Source organism: Bicyclus anynana, chromosome 11 (assembly GCF_947172395.1).
Source record: "Bicyclus anynana chromosome 11, ilBicAnyn1.1, whole genome shotgun sequence".
In the NCBI taxonomy this organism is placed as follows: Eukaryota; Metazoa; Arthropoda; class Insecta; order Lepidoptera; family Nymphalidae; genus Bicyclus; species Bicyclus anynana.
In genome coordinates this window covers 7,973,998-7,987,477 of record NC_069093.1, presented here as the reverse complement: position 1 = coordinate 7,987,477, position 13,480 = coordinate 7,973,998, and the positions used below count along the sequence as shown (strand labels likewise).

Genomic DNA, 13,480 nt, shown 5'->3' with positions numbered 1-13,480 from the left:
CGGTAGTTGTGAAATTATGTGGATACGAACTTAAAGTATTTGTTTTATAATTGTACTGTAGTCAGGACCTTATATTGAAGATAGAGTATTTATTGATCTACTGATAACTAACGAATTTAAATTTAAAGCTACAAAAAACATTGTTTTTCTCTCCTAGTTAAGTTATACGATGCCCTTAAAAATCCAATCTTCAGATTTTTTATCGTTCTGTAATTAAGATTTTTTATCCGAATACCGAATAGAGAAAGGTTTGGATTGTTGTTGTTGTTGCGTTTTTTTATATATCGATCCAGATACTTCTGTTTTATGACCAGACCTTTTTATTGGAAAATAAACGTTTACACATACTTTCCGGGTATAGTAACGGGATACCTACCCACTAACAACTCAGCGTATTCAATTACGTCATTTGATGGGAAGTACAAGGGTGCGATTCCGCTATTTCAAACTCGTCGACGATCTTTTCGCCTAGAACACGTCTTATTCGAATTTGAACTTTATGTTTATAGGATACTAATTAAAATGTAACTAACGTTCTACCTATCTTTCGTCACTGTTTGAAGGTACGATTTATAAAAAAATAAAATTAGTTTAAGTATAGTTTAAATGATGTAGGGGCACATAGTTCGAAGAGCTGATGGACGTTGGGGTACGTTCGTTGTGTCGAACGTGACGTTCCCAGGGGTGCAACCGCGGATGCAGGGATAAACAATGTCTGTGACACTCATAAATAACGTGGCTTTCTAGTGGTAAAATATTTATAAAAATCATTTTAGTAGATTCAGAGATTATTCCCTATAACACCACAAACTCTACCTCTATAGTAGTTTAGATTTTTTTTTTTAAAAGTCTCATTTTTTTATATTTCATTATTTTTTACTATCGGACACCCGCGACTTTCCGCTATTAATTACGCAGTAGTATAGAGACAGTTGGTTAGTAACATTTTCGACGTGACAACGTTTTTTTCAACTATCGTCAGTAAACCGACTTTACAGACAACCGATTTTTTTTGTACTCCCTCCTCCAAACTTGAATCAATAACGAGGTCGTCAAAATTTTAGAATATCTGGTAACAATGATAACTACCAGAATCAAGATTTTTTTAAAATATAAAAGTTGAGCGTCTCATCAAGATGAAGCTACTGACGGAAAATTAACTTGAAAGTAATCAATTGTAAAAATACTCCCCGGATCCCTGACTATAAGTTTCTACGTAGTTAATTACAACGTTCTGTGGTTTCCAAGTCTATTCCAATCGTAGTTAGCATACTACAAACTTTTTGCCAATTTAATACAAACAGCCGGTTTTGAAACAAAAAATTATGAAAGAATTTGGAAGAATTATTTTGAATTGACAGATTCAAGTTCGTTTGCTGTCGTTTTGCGGTTATTCTGTTGTAAATGAAGACGCAATAAAGTCAAACTTTTTGCTTGTTTAATTGACGATGTCACGCTTTTTCTTAGGAACTCGTTTCGACAAGAACGTCATCCATACACATAGCTTTTTTTTTATGTCAACAGGTTTGCACTTTATTAAATTCTAACTAATGGTGGGCACTAATGGTGATTGGCGACGATGCAATCTGTCGTGCAAATATATTTGCAAACACCTATTTGCTTAATCTTGCTTTAAATATTTGTCTTTTATCTTATTTATCTTTTATTATACTAAAATATTGAATAATAAAATATTACTGCAACCAAAGATTTTATAGTATTGGATATGTCACTAGCGCATAGAATCTGAGGCGGACTAAAGTGGCTAATTGTCTTAATCTCATTTTGTCGCATTGTAAATAACGAAAGTTGTTTAAACCAGCAGATACTACCCAAATGTTGTCTACGATGTTGAGTTGTGTGTTGAGGAAGTGTAAAAACTATAAAATTCAAATTCAAAATTGTAATGTATCTCATTACGCACATGTGCTGTAATGTAATTCAAAACGTTTATCATCCGTCTAAAAACGAACGGTACTTTTTTAAACTTATTTTTACAGAGAGTTTATATGGCAGAAAAGTACTCAACATTGTATGAATAAAATTAATTTGTGAGTTAAAATGAAATAGAAAAACATTTAATTCATTTATTTTAATAATTTTGACATTAAATGACAACCGTTTATCTGTAACAGAAACAAAAAATATTCATTTAGGCACTTTATTAGTAATACTGCCTGTTTTTAGTGCATTTGGCTAAAAAATTAATAGCTATTCTAGCTAAACTATTAGCTATCTGTGCAAAATGACAAGCGTATCAAAATGTCATCATAAGGTAAACAGGCAAAGATGTAAATTCATTTTCAGAAAGTGTGTTTCGTCGCAAATATTGCGACATAAATTGTACCTACGGTGACGATTCCCGGAATTAGGTCGAAACCTAATTTTAGACACGGAAAGAGGAACAAGCTGCTCGATCCGCAAAATAATGTTCGGCATCAATTTTACAATAGATACTCGTAGGTAGGGACTAGTGTGGGTTCGAATCTGGTCTGGGGCATGCACTTCCAACTTTTCAGTTGTGTGCATTTTAAGAAATTAAATATCACGTGTCTCAAACGGTGAAGGAAAACATCGTGAGGAAACCTGTATATCAGAGAATTTTCTTAATTCTCTGAGTGTGTGAATTCTGCCAATCCGCATTGGGCCAGCGTGGTGGACTATTGGCCTAACCCCTCTCATTGACAGTGAGCCGAATATGGGTTGATAACGATAGGTACTAGTCTAATATTTCAAACAAAGATGTACTTTGAAACCTGTGACGTCTTCCTTATTAATGTCGCCACTAACACCAGCCAATGTGTCTATTTTTGTAAATTTGGTGTCTCCGGCTATTGTTTATTGTTGTATGGCGTAAAACCTTAGCAGTACGCGGCCGAATGTCGAATCACCGGTAACCGGTATTTATTATATTACCGGCATTAAAATCGCTGTTTTGTATATCAATAAACTTTATTTGTATTCTCGTGAAATACTGTTTAAAGAATCAGCGTCTTGCGTGTGATATAAGGCACGTAGAGTCGTGTTATTTGCGTTGTATGGGAACTTGAATATGTGTGACATTTTCCATGTAAATTTTGTCATTTTAACTGCTTATCCTACGATTCAACGTAAATTTTTTTCAAGTGACATAAAACAAATTTTAATAAGTAACGATTTTTACATAATCAACCCCTTTCGGAACTAAAGTAGCAAGTGTGATGAAGTGTTTAAAAATAATGTACATTACATTTTTTGAATCCCTATTATATGAGTATGTTTTTTAAGTTAGATGTACAACTTTGCCTAGTACATTTTTTTTTCAACGTGACCGTGACATGCATTAAAAATCGTTAAACATAAAGAAATAATTAGGCGATTTTTGGAAAATACTCACTTTGTAGAAGAAAAATCATAGTATCTTTGGCTGAAACAACTATTCAAAAATAATTAGCAAGCATAAAATCAACGCTTAAGTAATTTTTCAGCACGTGGTATGACTAAACTGCACTGAATATAGGGATTTTTATATTTTGTACAAAAATCAATATAACTTAAAAACCGTAAAATTTCGGCAAACATTCATTGCGTTATTTTAGTAGGCCTTAATTTCAGCTATCACCCTGTAAAGTATGTCGTAATATTTACAGGACACCCTATATACATATAAATGTACGAATATAAGTTACCTGTAATATCTTCTAAATATGTAAACCATATAAATATTATTATTGAAAAAAGTGTTTTTCATTAAATGCGTAGGTACTTTCTTAAAAAAATTTAATTAAAAAAATTCAACCGACTTCAAAAACATAAAACATACTGACTAAACTAAAATTCGAAAAAAGGCTAGCTTGATGTTGTATTAATTCAATCCATGTAGCAATATCATAAAAATTTAGGTTTTTCAGACGGTATTCTATCAGAAACGGCTTAAACACAACATTGGTTTAGCACCGCCTTCAAACTGATCATCAATTATTTTTCCATTTTTAGTGTAATCATAATAGATACAGATATAGCGCCATAGGTATGTTGCTATGAGTCGTGTTACTCAGATTAAATACAAATTAATCAAGACCAATCACAAGCTAGCTACTGTAAACCATTGAGGAGTTCCATTACCTGTTCTTCTTCTTCATCATCAGACTAATGACAGTCACAACCCATCTAGGTGAAAAGTTCTTGACGACACAAATTAAACAAGTCCAATCACAAGGTAACTGTTGTAAACCGTTGAAGAGTTCCTTGTGTGTTTCGACTTCATCATCAGATCGACTCCAGACCGTCATGAAGTTGTAGTGATTTAAAGTGTTAATGGAAAAAATATAAAACGCTATAGCTGCTTTTACGAGTTTTGAAAGTTCCCCTCATTTTCTTCAGGATCCCATCATCAGATACTGTGACAATAGGACCACTTCGGAAGTATACCCTTTCAAATATCAGGTAGCATACGTCATACAAAAAAACACACTCGAATTGACAACCTCCTCCTTTTTTGAAGTCGGTTCAAAAGTAGGTATACACACAACACTTAAGTGTATACTTTAAGTATATTAAGAAAACAATTTTTTAATTTTTCTCTCTCTCTCTCTCTCTCTCTCTGCTGTCTCTTTCTGTCTGCTTGTACCGGCTAATCTTTGAAACAGCTGATTTACGCAGAACTGGTACATAGCTGATGCTATAAGGATTAATATAGATATCCCCGTATTTTATCCCCCTATTCTCGGGAACGGGTACTATGCAGGGTTTTCCGCGGGGTTTCCGCTATCATGAATTACTACATAAGTAGGTAAGGTAATGGTAAAGATTTCTATCTTTACCGGTCTTGGTGCTTCGGTATTTTGTATTAGAGGTCACGGTTAGTTATAGGTTAAGATTTTGAGCATAATAATAATAATTATATCTGTTAGTTAAGCGCTAGAGATACCTACTCGTATACATATTAATATACTAGCGGATGCATGCGATTTCGCCCGCGTGGAATATAGTTTTTCGCAATTCCCGCGGGTACCATGGATTTTTCCGGGATGAAAAGTAGCCCATTGTGTTAATCCAGAATAATATCTATTTGTTTCCCAAAGTTCAGCCAAATCGCTGCAGTAGCTGCATCGCAAAGGAGGAACAAACTTACACACTTACACACAAACTTACGCCTTTATAATATTAGTGTGATACATATAAATAAAATTGAAGTGTCTGTCTATAAATTTATACATACAATTTAAAATAACTGTGTTTTTTCAAGTCTGTCTATTTTTTTGTTTGTCCGGGCTATCTCTGGAACGGCTGAGCCGATTTTATAGAAACTTTCATTGGATGATAGAAGAGATTATGGGGCAACATATAGGCTACCTTTTATCCCGAAAAAATACATGATTCCCGCGGGATTTGTGTAAAACAGATTATCACGCGTACGAAGTCGCGGGCGTGTGCAAGCGCTAGTCAAGGAATCTATATTTATACTAATATATAAAGCTGAAGAGTTTGTTTGTTTGATTGATTGAACGCGCTAATCTCAGGAACCGAAAATTTCAGTGTTAGATAGCCCATTTATCGAGGAAGGCTATATATTATCCCCGTTTTCACACGGGAACGGGAACCACGCGGGTAAAACCGCGCGGCGTCAGCTAGTTAATTCAATATTCACAAAAAAGTGTGAACTTATGATCACGTCTAATTTAATGTTAACTAAGGCTTCATATTCATAACTATACAATACATAGACAAGTTGCTTTAATGACAAAGCATTAACTGTTATCAGATTTAAATTCTACATCCTAGACTTAAATAGGTATTATAAATAGATGTATATAGACTTGCAGAAAAAGGTACGTAGGTAGGTAATTTGACGGCCTCCATGGCGCAGTGGTATGCGCAGTGGACTTGCAAGACGGAGATCCTGGGTTCGATCCCCGGCTGGACCGATTGAGGATTCTTAATTGGTCCAGGTCTGGCTGGTGGCTTTGGCCGTGGGTAGTTACCACCCTACCGACAAAGGCGTACCGCAAAGCGATTTAGCGTTCCGGTACAACGTCGTGTAGAAACCGAAAGGGGTGTGGATCTTTTCCTCCGAACAAGTTAGCCCGATTCCATCTTAGATTGCATCATCACTTACAATCACGTGAGTATGTCTGAAAAGCCTAAATCTTTATGATTTAAACGGCTTGAATTAATACATCACTAACTTGGTACCGCCTTCAAACTGATCGCACTGAGCAAAACGGAGAAGGTAGCGATTTTTCCAGGATCCTATCATCTGATCCTGACATGATTACGATGGGAAAACCATACCCTCTCAAACGAAAAAAGAATTTTTCAAATCGTTTCAGGAGTCCTCGAGTAATCGGTGATAACCTCCTCCTTTTTTAAAACTCGGTTAAAATATAAGATTTATAGTTAGGTACCTACCTATCAACATGAACCTAGGTAATAAAATAATATAACATACCAATACCTATGCATGTTTTAACAAATAACAAGCTAGTGAAGAATTGTAACTAATTACCTACGAACGTTAACTAAGTAACTCGTAAGTTAACTACACTGCAATTTGACACAAATCCTACCAGATAAGAAGATTCTTGTGAAAAACAATAACAACTTGATAGGCATTGACTAAAATTTTACCGCTTTACTCGATATATTTGCTTTTGGGTTTCCCCTTTTACCTAACCTTAGTACTTATAAAGGAAACTGATAATTAATTAGGGTCACTGTAATAGAAAGCTTTATAATACACTAGCGGATGCCCGCGACTTCTTCCGCGTGAAACTCGATGTAAACATTCAACTACTCCTACGCTACCCCGACCCTACCTCTACGCTACTCCTACCCTACCCCTACCCTAGCCCTACCCTAAATTACCCTGATTTTTGTAGATAAGATCTACAATTAAGTAGAACATTTATGACTCTATCTTTTATAGTTTAGGCAGCGTACGCAAAATAAGTAACTTTTCTGGTTAATTTTTTACACCTTGTGTCCGATTGTTTTCAAAATGAAATTTAGCCTATGTTACTTGTGGATAATGTAGCTTTCGAATAGTGAAGGAATTTTTAAAATCGGCCCAGTAGTTTTTGAGTCTATTCATTACAAACAAACATACAAACAAAGTTTTCCTCTTTATAATATTAGTAAAGTAAAGTAATATAGATAGATAGATATGAGATCCTTTCTTCATTGAATAGTAATTCATTGGAAACTGTTCGTGCGATATATATGACTAGCTGACGCCGCGCGGTTTCACTCGCGTGGTTCCCGTTCCCGTAAGAATACGGTGATAATGCATAGCTCATAGCCTTCCTTGATAAATGGACTATCTAACACTGACAAAAAAGGAGGAGGTTCTACGTTCGGCTGAATGTATGTTTTTTTTATGTATGTCCAGCGATATTTTCGTCATTTATGGAATTTGTTTTTTTTTGTTTGGAAGGGGGGGAATGACAGATCTTGATCACGTAACCTGTCGAAAGGAAATGTCATTCCTATACATTTTTCTGGTTTTCGAAGCGATTGCGATCGTAGAAAAAGAATCGACGTGTCACTTGGCTATAGGGGCTGAAGTTATTAATGGACGTAGTAGAATGAAATCTAGGTTCACCATCATCATTATCAACCCATATTTGGCTCGCTACTGAGCTCGAGTATCACTCATAAGGATTAGGTTAGCCATACTTTACTCACTTCACAGAGAATTAAAAAAACTCTCTGGTATACCGGTTCTCTCAAGATGTTTACCCAAATTCGTTTTGAGACACGTGATATTTATTTTTTTAAAATGCACACAACTGAAAAGCTTCAGGTGCATGCCCCGGACCGGATACCCCGGATCGAACCCACACCCGGCCTCCGTGGCGCAGTGGTATGCGCGGTGGATTTACACGGAGGTCCTGGGTTCGATCCCCGGCTGGGCCGATTGAAATTTTCTTAATTGGTCTAGGTCTGGCTGGTGGGAGGCTTCGGCCGTGGCTAGTTACCACCCTACGGGCAAAGACGTACCGCTAAGCGATTTAGCGTTTCGGTACGATGCCGTGTAGAAACGGAAAGGGGTGTGGATTTTCATCCTCCTCCTAACAAGTTAGCCCGCTTCCATCTTAGACTGCATCATCAGTTACCATCAGGTGAGATAGTAGTCAAGGGCTAACTTGTAAAAAATAAAAAAAAACACCCTCCGGAATCGGAGACAGAGGTCATATCCACTGGGCTCTGATGGCTCTTAATTTAAAAAAAAATTAAAGCTAGTGACGTGCTTCAAATTCTCACGATAAACAGCCATGTGCTACTTCGCGATTTAGTAGGTGTGTCTATTGACGTTTTTTGGCGATCGAAGTGAAGATGCTCAAAGATACATTTGCGCTAGCAATATATAACATATACCTAATCAATTGTATATTAAATATATATATTAATATTTAGAGATGTTTCCTTACAGTCATCGCTCGTCCTTCGCGAGAGACGCTCGCATAGCTTGTATGTAAATTGCTCATACTAAATTGTTTTATGTGAATCTTTTTTTTTTACCTTCGTCTCCATACAACCGGAAGTGACGCCCCATTAACGTTCAGGTATGTCAATTTTGCCATCAAAATGTTATTAAAATATCATTTTATTTATAAATAGGAATTATTATTATGGTGATTTGACTTTTATTATTTACATTTGATATTCATACTTAAATAAAAAAACATACGTCTAGAAGTGTCTATTGAATTTAGTAGCGATTATTATAGTAGTAAATAATAATAACAAGATAACGAAACAGACAGAAAGAGCTTTAATAATTGCAGTTTGTAAGTTTATTTCAAAAATAAATACGGATACTCAGTGCCTTTTTTTAAGTCGGTCAAAAGCATAGGTTAATATGCATAAGGATTAGTTATGCTAATTTGAACGTGGTTCGTCCGTGCATACATCTGTGTATAAATTATTAAATATTATTAAATTAATATCAAAACTCTTATTTACATTTTTCGTCAAAACACACAAATTCAAAATTCATTAATTTCTAGTAGGTTTCGCTAATAATAATCACTTCTGATGTACATCTGGTGAAATATATAAACAAATACATGGATATATAATACTTATACAAATACATAGAGTGTTGTAAGTAGACTAATATAAATAGAGACTAATACAAATACATAGAGTGTTGTAAGTAGACTATTTGTCAATCATCAATTTCATATATCTACTTACCTTAACAAAATAAAGTGTATGACTGTGATTTTAAGATAACTGTGCATTTTTTTCTTGTGCATTTTTCTTGTGCATTTTTTTTTTGCAAGCTTGTTTTTTTAATTTTGTCTGTCTGTCTCTCTGACGGGCTAATCTTTGGAACGACTGAACCTATTTTAACAAGACTTTCATTGGAAGATAGAATGTTATGGAGTAACATATAAGCAACTTTTTTCGGAAAAAATCCACGGTTCCCGCGAGATTAGTAAAGTACTGAATTTCACACGTACGTAGTCAAGGGCGTTCGCTAGTTTTAAAATATAAATTTAATGAAAACTTATATGAACTAGCGAAAGCCTGCAATAAACTAATGCCGCAATAATCATTGCCGCGATTTTTCCGATTTAAAAAGTAGCCTATAATCGCTTCAAGGTCCAAGTTTATCTTTAAGCAAACTTCATCAAAATTGTTTTAGCACCAGTGAAAAAGTAACAGACAGACGAACTTCTAGACGAGTGATTTCTATATAGACAAAATTTGACAATCCCACTCATGTGTTCGTTTCTGTTACCTAAATCATCGAGTTTTTATAGAGTTAGTAGAATTTCGTTTTAAATATTCAACTACTTACTTAACTTAAATAATTATACTTCCAAAAAAGTTGGCTGTGCTACGTAGCCAAAAAATTCTAAATTAATTTACGTTAAATTAATTTACGTTATTTGACCTGCGGGTTAACTTAACTCCAAAATTAATTTCCGAATTATTATTGATAGTGATAGAAGGGCCAAATCAGCCTGGCTGTCCAACGCGGAAAAATTTGCATAATTATAACCTTTGGGCGAAATTATTTATACTGTTTAAACAATATTTACGATAGTTGTGTAAAAACAACAAGGAAAAAGATATATTTATTTTTAGAATTATAATTTTAATTACTTATATTTTTTTATTAATTTATTTTTTATAATACAAAATAAAACAACTTTAAAATAAATTAAAAAAAATTTGGAACTATTACATTTATTTTATTTTGAAGGAATATCACACTAATATTATAAAGGTGAAAGTTTGTGTGTAAGTATGTTTGTTCCTCTTTTACGCTGCGGCTACTGAAGCGATTTGGCTAAAAATTGAAATGGAAATAGATTTTACTATGGATTAACACATAGGCTACTTTTCATCCCGTAAAAATCCATGGTTCCCGCGTGATTTGTGAAAAACTGAATTCCACACGGACGAAGTCGCGGGCGTCCGCTTATAGCTAATATGGCAAAGAAAACATACCAATATAGAAAATAAATGTAGCCAATTACAAGTTGCATACATAAAACTTTTAATAACATTTGGTAAAAATGAAATTTAGTTTAGTATTTATGTGCTTTAGATGAGAGTTATTATCATCTATTTCCGTAGGTCGTTTCGGTTTTCCCGGGCATCATCACAACAGGCAGGGTCTATTGCAATTGCAGCTGCATTTATTACGTTAACTACCTTTTTAATTAATTAAATGCAAAATATATAGAAGCAATTAGTCGTTGTCGATTGTGTAGCTCCTTACGTGATGTATTTAATTACTATAAATTAATTATTTTATATTATTTAATTACTACTTTTATTACTCGTAGCATATTATTATTATTATATCACAGAAACATAATTGTTGCTCTGATACTACTTGCTATGCATTTCTTTTTTTTTTTAATTCTTTACAAGTTAGTCCTTGACGACAATCTCACCTGATGGTAAGTGATGATGCAGTCTAAGTTGGAAGCGGACTAACTTATTAGGGGGAGGATGAAACTCCACACCCCTTTTCGGTTTCTACACGACATCGTACCGGAATGCTAAATCGCTTGGCGGTACGTCTTTGTCGATAGGTGGTTACTAGCCACGGCCGAAGGTTCCCACCAGCCAAACCTGGACCAATTAAGAAGATCGACCCAGCCGAGATCGAACCCGGGACATCCGTTTTGTAAACCCACCGCGCATACCACTGCGCCACGAAGGCCGTCAAAATTTATTCATTTTGTTTTATTTGCATTTTTCGTACAAATAGTACAAAATGGAAAATTTCTTTTGTATACAGGTTCACAATGTGTCCCCAGGGTATGAATGTATTATTATATATATGAGTTGCACGCCATTGTTGCCATCTGATTCTGAAAAATACCGTCAAAATACGATAAATTTGATAAAAGTAGCCATTGTTATCCCTGGGTTAGTTAAACTAGACAATAAAATAAGCTATTGTATCAGCTGCTTCATAATTTTTTTAATTTTTGTAATAAATTTTAAAACCGAGGAATGACAGTTTTTTTAACATTATGAATAATGAACTTTTGAATTATCCTTATAAAAAATACTAAAAATAAGCAATACCATTCAAGATTTTTCTACCCTTAAAGGGATAAAAAGGGGTTGAAGTTTTTTTAAATATAAATCGTTCATAATTTTAAAACTTTTATTTAAGCAGAATCACTTAAATAAAAGTTATAAATATTAAAGTTACAAATATTTTGTATTTTTTTTTATGATTTATGAACAAATTTTTAAACTTGTAACTCTAAAAATGAAGGACTTTCCATACAAACTTTCAACCCCTATTTAACCCCCATCTCATTTGATTTTCACAATAAAAAGTATCTTATAACCTTTTTCGTATTATGGTCTTCAACCGTGCCAAGTTTCATTTGAATTTATTCAGTAGTTTCAGCGTGATGCCCGAATAAAAAAAAAACGATAAAAAATAAAAAAAAATATATAGTTAACTTCAGTATCGATTATATGTATACTTTCCCTCCTACTAAAATTGCTTACGAGTCCTCCAACAAAAAATTTCAAAATATCTTTAATGTATAAAATTGGACCTGCTACAGTTTTATTATAAGTATTGGTTGATAGAATCATTTTCGTGAACGTAAATGTTACCCATCTGAAGGGAACCTAAAGTTGTGACCTCTGGGCGATATCCTTTATTTATGCAAATTTGAGCAGTAAATTAGCTCGTTAATTTACTCAACGGCGTAAATGGCCGTGATGGAGATTATAGACTTGTACATTGATGTTATATCATTTACATAATGTAGTAGATATATATGATGTGAGGATGATCGACGTTCGACAACATTCTACGAGTACTTCAGAACTCCTTCATCATATCAGCCGATGGACGTCCACTGCAGGACACAGGCCTTTTGTAGGGACTTCCAAACATCACGATACTGAGCCACCTGCATCCAGCGAATGCCTGCGACTCGCTTGATGCCGTCAGTCCACCTGGTGGGGGGTCGATCAACACTGCGCTTGCTAGTGCGGGGTCGCCACTTTGGGATCCCAACGTCCATCGGCTCTTCGAACTATTCGTTGCTATGTCAACTCGCAACTCGTTGAGCTATGTCGGTGACTTTGGTTCTCCTGCGGATCTCCTCATTTCTGATTCGATCACGCAGAGATACTCCTAACATAGCTCGTTCTATCGCCCGCTGTGTGACTCTGAGCCTTCTTACGAGGCCCATAGTTAGCGATCAAGTCTCGGAATCATAGGTCATCACTGGCAGCACGCACTCAGAACTCCTTACTTTAGTTAATTTTTTACGTATTTTTTATTGTTTAGTGTATTTAAGACACTTAGAAAATTTAAGAGTCATGATAGCCCAGTGGATATGACCTCTGCTTTCGTTTCCGGAGGGTGTGGGTTCGAATCCGGTCCGGGGCATGCGCCTCCAAATTTTCAGTTGTGTGCATTTTAAGAAATTAGATATCACGTGTCTCTAATAGGTACATATTCTTCATACTGTAATACCTATTACTATTTTTTTAACCGACTTCAAAAAGGAGGAGGTTCTCAATTCGGTCGGTATTTTTTTTTTTTTTTTTTTTTTTATGTATGTACACCGATTACTCAAAGACGCCTGGACCGATTTCAAAAATTCTTTTTTTGTTTGAAACGGTATAGTCCCCATTTGGTCCCATTGCCATCATGTCAAGATCTGATGATGGGATCCTGGAGAACTTGAGGGGAACTTTCGAAAATTATATGGGTGTCTAGTGTGTTCGTATACTTTTCCATTTAGTACTTTTAAGCACTACAATTTCATGAAGGTTTAAAATTGATCTGATGATGGAGCCATAAAACAGACGAGGGAACTCCTCGGCGATTTACAGCAGTTACCTTGTGTTTGGGCTTGATTAATTTGTATTAATGAGAACTTTCCACATAGATAGGTTGTGACTGTCATTTAGGGGTTTGGTGATGAAGACCAAGGACAATTAAGGGAACTCCTTAACAGTTTACAGTAACTACCTTGTGTTTGGCCTT

The 13,480-nt window shown here is 35.0% G+C and overlaps 1 protein-coding gene across 2 annotated transcripts in view; it reads left to right on the top strand.

Annotated features, from left to right (window-relative positions):
• The window catches only part of LOC112057182 (protein yellow), a 35,177-nt gene that overhangs the window by 809 nt on the left and 20,888 nt on the right, over positions 1-13,480 (top strand). The window contains exon 1 of one of the 2 annotated variants that reach the window (XM_052884180.1): positions 8,389-8,546. The exons of the other annotated variant lie outside the window; for it this stretch is intronic. The gene's annotated coding sequence lies outside the window, so the exon portion shown is untranslated. Of the gene's footprint in view, positions 1-8,388; positions 8,547-13,480 lie in introns of those variants that run through there. 2 annotated transcript variants of the gene reach the window in all.